This window comes from Rutidosis leptorrhynchoides, chromosome 10, assembly GCF_046630445.1.
Source record: "Rutidosis leptorrhynchoides isolate AG116_Rl617_1_P2 chromosome 10, CSIRO_AGI_Rlap_v1, whole genome shotgun sequence".
In the NCBI taxonomy this organism is placed as follows: domain Eukaryota; kingdom Viridiplantae; phylum Streptophyta; class Magnoliopsida; order Asterales; family Asteraceae; genus Rutidosis; species Rutidosis leptorrhynchoides.
Window position 1 is genome coordinate 61,732,508 of NC_092342.1, and position 17,562 is coordinate 61,750,069.

The window sequence follows — 17,562 nt, forward strand, 5'->3', positions numbered from 1 at the left end:
CCCAAGGTAATAGTAGAAGTAAACAGATTTCTCTAGTGGAAGATTGAAAAGAAGGATGACAGAAGTGATAATTAGAAAAATATCAAGGAATAGAACTGGATTAAGCATTTTCACAATCTTTTGAATGTATGAACTAAGGAAGAAAGTATAGGAGTGGTGGAAAATAATGGAACGGAAAAAGTTTAATTTATAATGGAAATATCAGACAGAGTAATCGAGGCAGATCACCATATTTAATTATAGAGATCTTAATCTCCTTATTCGCCGAAGAATCAAATCTCTTAGATTTCAAAGATTTTCTTTAAATCCCTTGAATTCCGGAATTCAATCGCGACTACGTCAAAAGTTATGAAAAAATCTCCATTTCTTCATCTCGATCTTTTATGATAGCTTCATTCATACGCTTCGATTAATCGAATCATTATATCCATATTACTCAATGATGATAAAACTCTATTTATCAACTCATATTCGTCATGAAAACATTTTTATTGTTAGCCATGACCACCTCACTCAAATTTCGGGACGAAATTTCTTTAACGGGTAGGTACTGTGACGACCCGAAAATTTCCGACCAAATTTAAACTTAATCTTATTATGATTTGACACGATAAGCAAAGTCTATTATGTTGAAGTCTTAACAATTTTGAACTGTGTTCATATTATCAATTACCCTTTGACTACTCCCGACGATTCACGAACCACTATTTGTAAATATATATATATATATATATATATATATATATATATATATATATATATATATATAAATTATTATAAATTAAAATATTATATGAGTTAATTAATTATGAAAATAAAATAATGTGTGATATTATTATTAATATATATATATATATATATATATATATATATATATATATATATATATATATATATATATATATATATATATATATATATATATATAAGGTATATTAAATGTATTTGGTGATTTCGAAGTTATTTAGTAAACAACGGTAACGCTCAATTGTAATTCGATTAATAATAAACGAGTTAAAAAGAAACTTAAGTAATTTTAAAATAAACGATGATATGAAACTGAGTTATATAAGTTATTGGCTTATTAAAAGTATATTTAGGATCTAATTATTTAATTTTAACACTTTTTATATTTTACCCATAAATGAGAGGGACAGTTGATGTAATTTTTAATTATTAATTTAATGATTGAATTTTATACCATAATGACCATAATAATTAAATATATTTAATATAAAAATTTGGGATTTTCCTGAAGACTTTTTATTCGCCACTGAGTGAACAACGGGGCACGATATAATACCCATAATAAGTGTTGGCATATGAATACAAGTGATGGCTTCACTATTTAATAAAGGTTAATCTCCACTGCACGTTTTTGTTTTCCTCCTATTAAATTATGACTTTATGTTTTTTTAATTTTCATTATAATAATATTATTAATCTAAATCTAAATTACAACTTAATATATATCTGTGTATAGATATTGATATGAGAAATATAGATAGAGAACCCTTCTCTCTTCTACTTCGGTTCTCCCTTACATCACCACTCTTGACCATTATCCTCACCACCACCTTCGCCGTCTGCTACCACCATGACCACCACCGTCGGTTATCACTACAACAACCATATACACCCGCCATCACCTTGCAACACCACCCTCTTTTTCTCCAATGGCTATCATCACCGAGACCATCATCCATCATCAGACTATTATCATTTTAAAACGATCGACCCTCACCTCACCACCACTTGAAAACCTTCACCCACATCACCACCCCAAACGGCGGCCACCATCCAACACCATGGCAAACCACCTCTCTCTCATCCTCTTCTCTCTCTCTCTTGAAAACCACCAACTATTACCTTTTCTCTCCTTCTTCTTTGTTCCTATCAATAAAAACCACAACTGCCACCCCACTGCCATCTTCAAAACCATAATCACGAACCACCAGCCTATCACCTCCATCGCCACCCATCATGTTTGTTTGTTTTTATTTCTGCTCAATCACCACGAAGAACATCAACACACACGATTGTTTTATATCTGGATCGTTTACTTCTGTTTCATTAGTTAGCTTCGATAAAATCATCAACAACAAAACCACTGTTAACTTATATTATTCTTTCTCTAAATCGATGACCCACTTGATAAGTGGTAGGGTAATCGTGTTCGATCCTTTACCAACCAACTGTACAACTTGTTATGGTACTGGACTCAGGCCAATTGGTCTGCTAGTTAATGGACTTCGTTTTAAAAATTGCATATCGTTAAATGGGCTTCAGAAAAGAATCCAATTGGGAATGAATCGTTAAGTGGGCTTCTACTATGCTTTAATTCTGTTACAGTAACGATAAATATGATATTATGACGTGATGATTTTAATATCCTGGTATTGATGTTTTCCCGATGATGTTATACATATATGATGGTGGCGGTGATGATATGAATAAGCATGATGATGTAATGTTCATGATAAAATTGAAGATGATGGTTATGTATGATGGCATTAATGATGGTATTAGGAGGACCGTAAAATGATGATGATGTTAGACGATGATGTATTACGCGTATGATTATGATAATAATTAGGAATATGATCATGAATATGATAACGATGATATGTTAATATTAATATGATGATGATTTAAGGTTGATGATAAAGATGTAAATGGGTTTGTATTAAGAAGGCGGTAGACATTTAAGGTTGAAAGAAATAAATGAACATATTAAAATAGAAATGATTAAGCAGAACCATGGGTAGGAGTGTTGGATGTAACCGAGAGGTCACGGGTTCGAGCCCCGTTGGAAGCGTTATTTTTCTTTTGACGATTCTTTGAGGTAGTTATACTATTTTTATTACTATTATTATTATTATTATTATTATTATTATTATTATTATTATTATTATTATTATTATTATTATTATTATTATTATTATTATTATTATTATTATTATTGTATTTATTATTGTTGTTATTAATTGTTATTACTACTATATATTAGCATTATAAGTACTACTAGTATTATAATTATGATAAGAATTATAACCATTATTATTATCATTAATATTAGTATTAGTAACATTTTAGACGTATTATTATTATTATTAACAAATGTATTATTATTAAGATTACCATTCGTAACAAGATTGTTATAAATATTATTATTATTAAATATTAGGTATTAATATCAGAATTATTATTTTTATCATTATTATTAAATCCTTCATTTTATTAAAAACTACTGATATTATCATTATTAGTATTATTATTATTAAAAACTATTATTACAACTATATTATTATCTAAAGAATCATTATTAGTACAACTATCATGTTTCATTTTTATATCTAAGTATTAGTATTATTATCTTTACTTTAACAGAATTATAATTGTTAGTTTTAAAAATAAAAGAGATTTATATATATAAGTATATTACATACTATATTTTTATATGAAATATTATTAACAACTAAATTACATATAGTATATAAAATATTTTAAGATATTATAAATAATAATATAAAAACATATAAATATATAAATATTAATTTTAAAACATTATATATACATAACAATAAGTTAAAATTTAATAATATATATATATATATATATATATATATATATATATATATATATATATATATATATATATGTATATATATATACAATTTTGTTTGATTACAATTATATGTGTTAAATTCAAGGTCAACCCTACATTTGTTCAATGACGTCATATGTATTTTTACTACAAAATACAGTATTGTGAGTTTCATTTGCCTTTTTTTACCCTTTATATTTTTGGGCAGAGAATACATGCGCAATTTTTTATAAATATTTTACGAAATAGACACAAGTAATTGAAACTACATTATATGGGTGAATGATCGAAGCCGAATAAGCCCCTTTTACTTGGTAACCTAAGAATTAGTAAACCAGTCTACTAATTGACGCGAATCCTAAAGATAGATCTATTGGGCCCAACAAACCCCATCCGTTGTAGCGGATGCTTTAGTACTTCGAGTTTTTATATCATGTTCGATGGATGTCCCGGAATGATGGGGATATTCTTATATGCATCTTGTTAATGTCGGTTACCAGGTGTTCACCATATGAATGATATTTTTGTCTCTATGCATGGGACGTATATTTATGAGAACTGGAAATGAAATTCTTGTGGTCTATTAAAATGATGAAAATGAATGTTTTCGATAAACTAATGAACTCACCAACCTTTTGGTTGACACTTTAAAGCATGTTTATTCTCAGGTTTGAAAGAAATCTTCCGTTGTGCATTTGCTCATTTTAGAGATATTACTTGGACTCATTCATGACATATTTCAAAAGATGTTGCATTTGAGTCATTGAGTTAGTCAAGATTATTATTAAGTAAATTATAGTTGGATATATTATGAAATGATATGCATTCCGTCAACTTTCGATGTAATGAAAGTTTGTCTTTTAAAAACGAATGCAATGTTGTAAAATGTATCATATAGAGGTCAAGTACCTCGCGATGTAACCAAATGTAATGTATTCGTCCAGATGGATTAGGACGGGTCCTTTCAAGAAATTCCCAAAATATCATCATAAATATCTTCGATATTTCTGAGGATATTTTCATAAATATTCTTGTCCGAAATTATTTATATCTTCGTGCTGTCTGCGTTACATCATAAAGAAAACCGTTTTAGTTTCTATATCTCTGTAACATTCGATTAAAAATTATGAATGATTTCTGGAGAAGTGTTGGAAATTGAAGCATGAGTTAGTATAATATAATGGCGTTTGGCCAACGTGGTTATATTACAGTAAGTCATGCTAAAATTTCTAATGGAATGTGATGAGGTTCACAGATCATACTCTCATCATGTGCCATGTTACATAAATCTTTCATTCTACGTAACCTCTAATCATATCAAGAAAATATATTCTTGATAGTTCTATCCTCCGTGATTCTGGTAATTTAACAAATTGCTATTACATTTCTTTATGCTTAGTATATTATGATCATTCAAAACTTCATACATACGAATTTTGGATCATTATTCATGATAGTTCTCCAAATGAACATATATTTAGGTACAATATCCTTCCAATATGTAACGCTTTTAGTTGCAATTGTTCTATTTTTATGTAATATTCGTTTAAATAAATAAGTGCGAAGACAAAAGAAGAAAACGACGATTTGAAGACACAAATGACCAAAAAGCTCAAATGTACAAGATGTAATTCAAGTGGTTCAATTTATTGATGAGAAACGTCCAAAAATGATAAGAGTGCAAGCCGCAAAATGCAAAGTACAAGATATTAAATAGTACGCAAGGACGTTTGAAAATCCGAAACCGGGACATGAACCAACTCTCAACGCGCGACGCAACGGAGTTAAAATTACGAGTCAACTATGCACATAAATATAATATAATATATAAACAATTCTTAAAATTATATATATATATATATATATATATATATATATATATATATATATATATATATATATATATATATATATATTATATTTATTTATTAAAATGTCGGCAAAACTAGAAAACAAAGTGATGTATGCTGGCCAGCCTGTCCATGCGATCGCATGGAAATAACAAAGGGAACCCATGCGATCGCATGGCTCCCAAATTCAGCTCACATCTATAAAAGGTAGCGAATTGAACGAGTAATATATACCTTTTTCTTCTTCTTCCTCTGTAATCATAATTATATTTTTAATTATAATTTTAATTTTAAATTAAATTTAATAATAATTGGGTTATTGTAAGAAATGTTTTACGGGTTTTAAAGTCGAAATTCTGTCCGTGTAACGCTACGCGATTAATCACCACTGTAAGCTAAGTTCTTCCTTTTTAAATTAATGTCTCGTAACTAAGTTATTATTATGCTTATTTGAGACGAAGTAATCACGATGTTAGACTAAATATTATGACGGGGTTATTAGATTTTGTACCATAATTAAGGTTTGGACAAAAGACCGATACTTGTGGACATTGGACTTTGACTATTAATAGATAGGGGTTATTGTCTAATTGAGCGACAACTCATTGGAATCTGTCAAACCTATCTTCAAATTAGTTAATCTAATAATTATTAAAATGATTATGTATGTCCTATTTAGTAACGTTTATACGACATCTTTTACGATCATTTAATTAATTATTCGGGTTGGGTAATTGATTATTCATTCTGATCAAGTGGGTAAATTAATATTCATATCTAATTAAAACAGGGGTGGATTACATACAAGGATAATTGGTGTAATTGTTAACAAAGTATTAAAACCTTGGATTACGCGCAGTCGATAACCTGGTGTAATTATTAACAAAGTATTAAAACCTTGTTACAGTTCGAATCCCTAATTAGTTGGAATATTTGACTTCGAGAATAAGGTTAATTTGGCGAACATTTTATAATTATGACCGATGGACTATTATGGACAAAAAACCAAATAGGTATCAAATAATCCAGGACAAAGGACAATTAACCCGGGTAATAAATTAAAATCAACACGTCGAACATCATAATTACGGAAGTTTAAATAAGCATAATACTTTTATTTCATATTTCATCGTACCTTTATTTACTGTCATTTTAATTACTGCAATTTACTTTATCGCAATTTAAATTTTGTCATTTATATTATCGTCATTTATCTTTATGCTTTATTTAAAATCGACAAACCGGTCATTAAACGGTATAACCCCCTTTTATAATAATATTACTACTTATATATATATATATATATATATATATATATATATATATATATATATATATATATATATATATATATATATATATAATTATTATATAAATATAGTTAATAAAAATATAGCGTTAAACTCAGCTAGCTCCCTGTGGAACGAACCGGACTTACGAAAAACTACACTACTCTACGATTAGGTACACTGCCTATAAGTGTTGTAGCAAGGTTTAGGTATATTCCATAAATAAATAAATAAAACTTGTGTAATTTGTATCATATTTTGTAGTATTTCGCAGTAAAAATAATAACTATTTCGTATACACCTCTGCGCACATCAAGTTTTTGGCACCGCTGCCGGGGACTCGACGAAGCGAAACGCTATAAAAAAAGATTTTTATCAAGTCTTATTTCATTTTTATAAAAATACGTTTTATATAATACAATTAAAAATATAAAAGAAAAAGAAAAATATATATCTATATTTTTAAGTTTAGTTAAATTTAAAAAGTTTATATTTCTATTTATTGTGAGAAGTTATAAAAAACTAATAAGTAAATTTTTTATTTATTTATACGTTTTATATAAATATTTTATAAAAATATAAAACAAAAAAAAATAATTAAAATTGTATTCGGGCCCGAACACTGTAGCAGCCCAACTATCTGGCCTGATTTCTAGATCCATGCGACCGCATGGAAACTTAACCCTCAACTCATGCGATCGTATGAGCTGAGGTGACACGTCTGAAACCTAGGACAGCCGAATTAGGGTTAAGTTAATTAATTATTATTATTATTAATTACCTAATTAGGGTTTATTTTAATAATAATTTAGTTTAGTTGTTATTTTATTTGTATTTTTAAGTTATAATTAGTTTTATTAATATATAAATTAATACTTTTATAAAATAATAATATAAAAATAATATTTTTATAAAATTGTAATTTTATCACTTTTTATATCTTTTTATGAATTTTATATTTTAATCGTTTATTCGTAATATTTGTATTTTTTTTCGTTCGTACTTAGTTTTAAATTTAGTATTTGCTGTAGTTTATTTTTATTTCTAGAATTTTTAGGCTATGCCGTAAAATCCCTTAAGTGCTTTTTCTTTAGACTAAGATTTAGATGCTCTAGAATTTTACGACATCGCTTATCGCTTAAATATTTAATAAATTTTAGTACTTTTTAAGTTATTGTCGTTTTGAATATAGAATTCCTCTTAAGCTTTAATACCTTTAGACGTAAGTTTTAATTTTTTTTTAGTATTTAGTACCTTTTAAGTTTCGACGCGCTACTTTCTTCTTATTATTTTTCGACATTTGTCTTTCGACCTTTTATTTTTGACGTTTTTCGACGCGCGCTTTTTCTTTCTTATTTCTCGACGCTCTAGTTTTTAGGACATAGAATTTTCTATTTCTTCTATAAAATTTCAAAACAAAAAATTATTTTAAGCGGTTAAATTGATAGACATCCAAAATTTTCTGGTTCGTAGTAATAGTTGGATTTGTTAGTGGCGAGTTGTGGGCTTCCGATTTAAAGGGTCCTGGCTACCTGCTGCATCTATTGGCTATTCGAAACGTGGGCAAAATCAGAAAAGTCTATTAATTTGATAACTTATATAATTTTTATCTTTTATAACTAATAGGATATTCAGTGAATGCACCGAGCAAAACGTTCATCACCTTTTATACGTTCACCACCTGTAACCAGATCAAGACATCTAGCTAGTATTGCCGCCGTTGATTTTTCTTTAGAATCATCATCTAGTCGAACAAGTACTCCAACTCAAATTTCCGATAATCCATTTTCTGAACCCGACTTCACAATTGAGAATCTGGAGAATATTCAAGGACAATTCAGAGATCCTGAACCACTAATCATTCCTCCGGAACCACAAATTACACATCCAGAGATTGTTAAGGAAGAAATCATTAAATCAGAATTCTCTAGTGATTCAGATTCAACAAATTCAATTATGGAAGTAACGGAACCTCTAAGTATGGAAGACCGAATGAGAACCACACGCACGGGCCAAGGTCACGCCAATATTAAGCCAGATATTAATGCACCTGATTATGAAATAAAAGGACAAATCCTACACATGGTAATTAATCAATGCCAATATAGTGGTACGCCAAAAGAAGATCCAAACGAACATCTTCGAACTTTTAATAGGATTTGTACTCTATTCAAAATCAGAGAAGTTGAGATTGAACAGATCTATCTCTTGTTATTTCCCTGGACTTTAAAGGGAGAAGCCAAAGATTGGTTAGAATCATTACCTGAAGGGGCGATTGATACATGGGATGTTTTAGTTGAAAATTTTCTTAAACAATTCTTTCCAGCATCTAAAGCCGTGAGACTTCAAGGAGAAATTGTTACGTTCACACAAAAGCCAAATGAAACTCTATATGAGGCATGGACAAGATTTGGAAAATTGTTGAGAGGATGTCCTCAGCATGGTTTAGACACTTATCAAATAGTACAAATATTCTACCAAGGATGCGACATTCCTACACGAAAAGACATCGACATAATAGTTGGTGGTTCCATTATGAAGAAAACCGCAACTGAAGCTCATAAAATTATTGATAACACAGCCTCCCACTCACATGAGTGTCACCAGGAAAAAGATATTTTTCGTTCATCTAAAGTGGCTAGAGCCAATTCTAGCCATGACTTTGATTCCGTTTTCGCAAAAATAGATGCTTTCGAGAGATGAATGGAAAAGATGAATAAAGATATTCACGCAATACGAATCAGTTGTGAGTAATGCGATTGACCACACTTAATGAAAGATTGTCACATTGAGCAAACGATGGAACAACGTGAGAATGTTTCCTACATGAACCAAAGGCCGGGAAATAATTATCAAAATAATTATCAACCGCCAAGGCCAAACTTCAATTGAAATCAAAACATTCTTTACAATCCAAATGGACCTAACAATAACTCGTACAACCAACAACGTCCGAATAACTAACCAACTTAAAACAACACTTTCAATCAATAAAGACCTAGCTTGTATAAACCACCACAAAAAACCGAAGAGAAAAAGCCAAATCTGAAAGAAATGATGGCAAAGCTAATAGAATCTCAAACACAATTTATTACATCTCAAACCCAAACAAATGAGAGGTTTGATCAGTCATTAAGAACTCAACAATCTTCCATTTTGAATCTAGAAAAACACGTAGGTACTCTTACTAGCATGATGAGTGAAAGGGAACAAGGAAAGCTACCAAGTGATACTGAAGTAAATCCTCGGAAGGAGAATGTTAATATGGTATCAACAAATTCTGAAAAACCAGCTCCAAAAGATGGGAAGGTTTTAGATGTGAGTAACAATGAAGAAGTTACAACACCACCACCACCACCCGAGTATGTAAAGCCAGTGGTGGCACCATACAGACCACCCATCCCGTTTCCAAGAAAAGGAGTTGAGTATGAGCAAGTGATAGGTAATAAAGTTTGTGATACCTCTAGAAAAAAGAAGAAGAATAAGAAAGTACAAGAAACAAAAATCGTAAAGATAAACCCGGTGAAGACAGTTCCACCAAAACCTCCACCAAGGGTGGGTGATCCGGGTGAATTTAGTGTTCCTTGTCTACTTAGTGATTGTGTCATGTATGATGCACTAGCAGATTTAGGTGCAAGTGTGAGTGTAATGCCTCTTTCATTATATAAGAGATTAGGAGTAGGTGAGTTAAGTCCAACAGAGATGAGTGTTCGACTCTTTGATCAAACCATTAGGCACCCAGTTGGAATTGCTGACAACCTACCCGTTCAAGTGGGTAATTTAACCTTTTTAGTCGAATTTATTGTCATTGACATAGAAGAAGACTCAAACATTCCTCTAATTTTAGGTCGACCATTCTTAGTGTCCACCGGGGCGTTATTTGATGTAAGAGAGGGTAGAATGACACTTAGTAATGATGAAAAATCAATCACCTTTGTGAGTCGAAAGTCTAAATCTCCACCTTCCAAAACCGTTGAACCAACAAAAACGATTGGTAAGAACCATATTGTTTTACCAAATCCAACGGTAGTGGTTAGCAATAAAAAAATGCCTAAGTGTGGCGAAAAGGAAGTAACAACTAATGATGACCTGATAACAAAGAACCCCGTTGTTGATATGAAATTAAATGACCCCGTTATTAATAGTTCAATGAAGAAACTTATTAAACGGATTCGCGATGCTAGAACCAAGGGGAACTTTAAGTTATGTAACCGGTTAGTATCCAATCTATCGCTTAAAGAAAAGGCGAAACTAGTTGAATCTGTGGATGTTACACAGGAATCAGACCAATGGCTTAAAACAAAAGTCACAGATATGCAAGTTGATTATGGTCCAAAAGAAATTGACGATGAAGTTAATCACAATTTCGACACCACAGCTACCTAAGTGTGGGGAGATTCAAATGTTCTAAAGAGAAAACGTTGTCTAGAGTTAGTTGTTCTGTTCTCGTGTAGTTTCGAGAATGGAATCCGGTTGGTCTTTTCCACTAGCAGACACTAAAGAACTAGTTTTCTCCCCCCATTCTGAATTTTTATTTTGTAGGTTTTGTATGAAATTAATATGCATTTTTAAATTTAAGTTTTGTGTGAATTTAAAAACAAAAATTACTTTATTTCATTAAGTTTAAAAAAATGATTTCTAAAATTCATCGTAAGTTGAAGACTAGGTCATGGAACCGAAATTGCTTTACCCGAGGGCGGGGCGACAAATTTTGTTATCATTATTTTTAATTTTATTGATCTAAAGTATAAAAAAAAATTAAAAAACAAAAAATCTTTGCTTTTAAAACAATCGCTTTAAAAACGACAAATTTTAAATTTTGTAGGTAAACTTACCGAAACTACCTAAAGTAAAAGGAAACAAAAATTTTAAAAAATTATTCATTTAAATTGTTTTAATAAATAAAGGTTTTATAAAATATATATATATATATATATATATATATATATATATATATATATATATATATATATATATATATATATATATATATATATATATATATATATATATATATATATATATATATGTTTGTAGTTTATGCTATATACAAAACAGGGTAAAACAGCGCATTTTCAAAGACTGACATTAAGTTCAGCAAAAGCTACTAATTTTGACGACAAGACGCAAAATATCAAATGTGATATAAAATAATATGTTCGCAAACTCGGTATTTTTAATCACTTTTCTACACTAATCACCCTCATGAATTTATAATTATAGTCTGATTTCATGCAAATGAGGGCATTGCATGATCTCAAGTGTGGGGAAGGGTTATAAATTCTCTCGGGTTTACACTTAGTTTAATTGCCAAATTTTGTGAAAATTTGAAAAATTTTCAACTAAATGAATTCAAAATCATGTTTATACATATATACATATTTATGAACGATAAAACTAGGTGTTAATGCCGAAATTATTGTTACCTCGGAGAAAACATAAATGGAGAAACTGCCCAAAACGTTAGAATTCATTTAAAATGGAATAGAGGAGAATAAAAAGGCAAAGAAAAAAATAAATAAAAGCTAAGTGTGGACAGAATTTACCAAGTTCTTCAAAACATATATCACATATTTGTACAATATTATTGCAGGTACTTTCGCTTTGGACTAAACTAATCAGTTTTACCCGATTTATTGTAATACCTTTGAAAAGAATAGATGGATCTACACGGTGAATTAATTCCATCATTAAAATGAAGTAAAGTCTTCTGAAACAGACACGCGCTTCTTGATTTAGATCAGGAAGTTGTCGTCCAGACCAGCTGTAGGTTGACGAAAAATCTAGAAAAGTCATCTCTAAAATCAGCAGGAAATCCACGGACCTCAGCATCAAACAGGGTCGCCAAGTGGTCAGACTTATCCTAACCATGAGAGGATCTGTCTCGTAAAATGGGGAGGGCGCCGTGCAAATTAGCTTGATAAGACTAATGAATCAGACTCCCAGAAGGGATAATCTCCTTAAAGATCAAAAATCAGCTTTTAAGACTGATATTGCTCAATCCTTGATATTGACCTTAAAGATTGAGAATTACAAACTCATGGAATTCGATGATATCTAAACTCGAGCTTGAACGAGAAAATATTTTGATCAAAATTAAAACCGATTTGTTTTCTGAAAACCTATTTCAATGCGTTCATTACCATTGAACGTAAAATCTTGAGAATTCATCAGAATTCATTAGGTCACCTGAACCAAATCGGGTATCAACCGTAAGAACGGTGGTTGCATAGCATGGTCGAAGACAGGACCTTGTGCCAGACCGAAAAACTATAGGGTGATCTTTACTATTGCTCCTACAAAGAATAGTAATTGCATCCGACACGTTTTTGACCATAATTATCTGCATGTCATGGGACATTGCCTTAACAGTTGCTTGTTCAACGCTTTTCTTTACAACCGGACGGTAGTTTACCGAAAGGTAATATACGGAGCAAGTATACTGGACGTGTGCTTTCCTAATACAAGGTTAGCAAGTGGGTGACACAAAACCGCAAGTTTTGAGCTAAAATTTTAAAATCTGAAACCTACAAAACCCACAAAAACATTTTGCAAACACCGGTGAAGGGTTATTCCAGAAAACTTATCTAGGGTAAAAGCTAGAATGAATTTTCAAAAGATCAAATGTTTTCATAAAGATCCAATTTTCTTAAGGATCTAAATTTTATAAGTCATGTGGGACTGTAAACCACATCGTTACTATCATTGTTTATACCGCAGTATCAAAATCACTAATGTATAAAGTGTGAGAATAAAAAAGTGATTAGAGTGAAGTGTGATTTTAATTTCAAATTCTGTATTGCTTGAGGACAAGCAACGTTCAAGTGTGGGAATATTTGATAGTGCTCCAAATGAACTTATATTTAGGCACAATATCCTTCCAATATGTGAAGATTTTAGTTGCAATTGTTCTATTTTTAAGTAATATTCGTTTAAATAAATAAGTGCGAAGACAAAAGAAGAAAATGACGATTTGAAGATGCAAATGACCAAAAAGCTCAAATGTACAAGATATAATTCAAGTGGTTCAATTTATTGATGAGAAACGTCCAAAAATGATAAGAGTACAAGCCGCAAAACGCAAAGTACAAGATATTAAATAGTACGCAAGGACGTTCGAAAATCCGGAACCGGGACATGAACCAACTCTCAACGCGCGACGCAACGGAGCTAAAATTACGAGTCAACTATGCACATAAATATAATATAATATATAAATAATTCTTAAAATTATATTTATATATATATATATATATATATATATATATATATATATATATATATATATATATATATATATATATATATATTATATTTATTTATTAAAACGTCGGCAAAACTAGAAAACAAAGTGATGTATGCTGGCCAGCCTGTCTATGCGATCGCATGGAAATAACAAAGGGAACCCATGCGATCGTATGGCTCCCAAATTCAGCTCACATCTATAAAAGGCAGCGAATTGAACGAGTAATATATACCTTTTTCTTCTTTTTCCTCTGTAATCATAATTATATTTTTAATTATAATTTTAATTTTAAATTAAATTTAATAATAATTGGGTTATTGTAAGGAATGTTTTACGGGTTTTAAAGTCAAAATTCTATCCGTGTAACGCTACGCGATTAATCACCACTGTAAGCTATGTTCTTCCTTTTTAAATTAATGTCTCGTAACTAAGTTATTATTATGCTTATTTGAGCCGAAGTAATCACGATGTTAGACTAAATATTATGACGGGGTTATTAGATTTTGTACCATAATTAAGGTTTGGACAAAAGACCGACACTTGTAGACATTGGACTATGACTATTAATAGATAGGGGGTATTGTCTAATTGAGAGACAACTCATTGGAACCTGTCGAACCTATCTTCAAATTAGTTAATCTAATAATTATTAAAATGATTATATAGGTCCTATTTAGTGACGTTTATACGACATCTTTTACGATCATTTAATTAATTATTCGAGTTGGGTAATTGATTATTCATTCTGATCAAGTGGTTAAATTAATATTCATATCTCATTAAAACAGGGGTGGATTACATACAATGATAATTGGTGTAATTGTTAACAAAGTATTAAAACCTTGGATTACGCGCAGTCGATAACCTGGTGTAATTATTAACAAAGTATTAAAACCTTGTTATAGTTCGAATCCCTAATTAGTTGGAATATTTGACTTCTGGAATAAGGTTAATTTGACGAACATTTTATAATTATGACCGATGAACTATTATGGACAAAAAACCAAATAGGTATCAAATAATCCAGGAAAAAGGACAATTAACCCGGGTAATAAATTAAAATCAACACGTCGAACATCATGATTAAGGAAGTTTAAATAAGCATAATACTTTTATTTCATATTTTATCATATCTTTATTTACTGTCATTTTAATTACTGCAATTTACTTTATCGTAATTTAAATTCTGTCATTTATATTATCGTCATTTATCTTTACGCTTTATTTAAAATCGACAAACCGGTCATTAAATGGTAAAACTCCCTTTTATAATAATATTACTACTTATATATATATATATATATATATATATATATATATATATATATATATATATATATATATATATATATATATATATATATATATATATATATATATATATAATTATTATATAAATATAGTTAATAAAAATATAGCGTTAAACTCAGCTAGCTCCCTGTGGAACGAACCGGACTTACTAAAAACTACACTACTCTACGATTAGGTACACTGCCTATAAGTGTTGTAGCAAGGTTTAGGTATATTCCATAAATAAATAAATAAAACTTGTGTAATTTGTATCATATTTTGTAGTATTTCGCAGTAAAAATAATAACTATTTCGTATACACCTCTGCGCACATCAATTTGCTTTACTTAAAGTCAGGAAGAGGAAACAAAAGCATGGAACTCCAAAATATAAAGAAAAATATAAGCATGACAGCAACATAGAAATTACAAACCGTGTATATCAATGCGTATAGCAATATAAAGACATGGGAGAATAATAAACACTATAATCCCTAGAGCATAGTAGAAGTAAACAGATTCCTCCAGTGGGAGTTGGAAAAGAAGGATGATTGTAGCGATAGTCAATATAAGGTCAAGGATCAAGACAAGATTAAGCATATTATCGAATCTTTTGAAAATATGAAAGGAGAAAGAAAATATAGGTGTGATAAAAATAATGGAACGGAGAAGATAAATTTATAGTGAAATATCAGACATAGCAATTGAGGCAGATTACCGCATTTAATTAAAGAGGATCATAATTTCCTTAATTACCGAAGAATCAAATCCTACGAAGATTTTCTTTAAATCCCTTGAATTCCGAAAGTCAACCGTGACTACGTTAAAAGTTAAGAAGAATCTCTATTTCTTCATTTCACACTTTTGTGATAGCTTCTCTGATACACTTCGAGTAATTGAATTATTTTATCTATATCATTCAACGGTGATAAAACTCTAATTTTTCAACCCATATTCATCATGAAAACATTCTTATTGTTAGCCATGACGACCTCGATCAAATTTCGGAACAAAATTTCTTTAACGGGTAGGTATTGTGAAGACCCGAAAAAATTTGACTAATTTTAAATCAAACTCTCGATACGATTTAATATTTTTTACACGATAAGCAAAGTCTGTAATGTTGAGTCTCAAAAATTTTGAACTGTTTTCATGAATTCATTTGACCTTCGACTGCTCTCGACGATTCACGAACCACCATTTGTAAATAGATACATGTATATTATAATATATGAATATATAATAATAATTTGAAATATTATATGATTTAATTATTAAAATTAATTATGTAAAATAAAATAATATTATAATAGTTATTATTTAAAATATATCTTTATGTACAAATAAAGATATTTAAATTAAAAATTTAGAGTTTTTCCAAAGACTTTTATTCGCCACTGACTAACAACGGAGAACGAAATTCAGTCCGTGAAAGACGACGGCTAACTTAATCACACGTTTATTATTATTATTATTATTATTATTAATATTATTATTATTATTATATTATATACTTCTGTTAAAAATATATCCGTGAACCAAATTATAAGATATTTAAGTGTGATACAGTGTTGCTTTTGTTTCTGCTCCCCATCAATCTAAGCTTTACAGAAGTGTATATATATATATATATATATATATATATATATATATATATATATATATATATATATATATATATATATATATATATATATATATATATATATATATATATATATATATATATTATCTACAATATGGATGAACCATCTATCTTTCTGTTTGTTTTAATAACCCATCTTCACCTCTGTCTCTTCTTATCTCTTTTCCTGCACGGCATCACTCTTGAGCCACCACACAACCATGATCCGCCATTCATTATCACACAACCATGATCCGCCATTCATCATCACCTACTATATATCCTTGTTTGAAGAACCAAACCACTACAGGCCCATTCGAACTATCACCACTCATCTACACGATCGTAACCTACAAAACCATATTCATATATCAACCACCCTACAAACCTGCCACCACAGTCCACTGTTGTGCTTCTGTTGTCGTGATAAAACACCACCACCCATCAATTTGTTTCTTGCTCGATCAACTCCTACTACAACCACCATTCTATATATACATACATACATGGAAAACTAAACCATAACCTTGTTATTGGTATTTGTTTTAAACCATCACCACACCTTGATCAAACAACTACTATTCGATCAGTTTTACTACTGCTATCGGTCAAACTATTACCACACTTGCTTCTTGTTTTCCCTCTTCGAAACACCAT

At 30.0% G+C, this 17,562-nt stretch overlaps 1 non-coding gene across 1 annotated transcript; it reads right to left on the reverse strand.

The window, feature by feature from the left end:
- Positions 1–9,086: 9,086 nt before the first annotated feature.
- On the reverse strand, positions 9,087–9,193 carry LOC139874073 (small nucleolar RNA R71). Its single transcript, XR_011767775.1, has one exon. It is a non-coding gene; the product is annotated as a small nucleolar RNA R71 (small nucleolar RNA).
- Between the last annotated feature and the right edge of the window lie 8,369 nt (positions 9,194–17,562).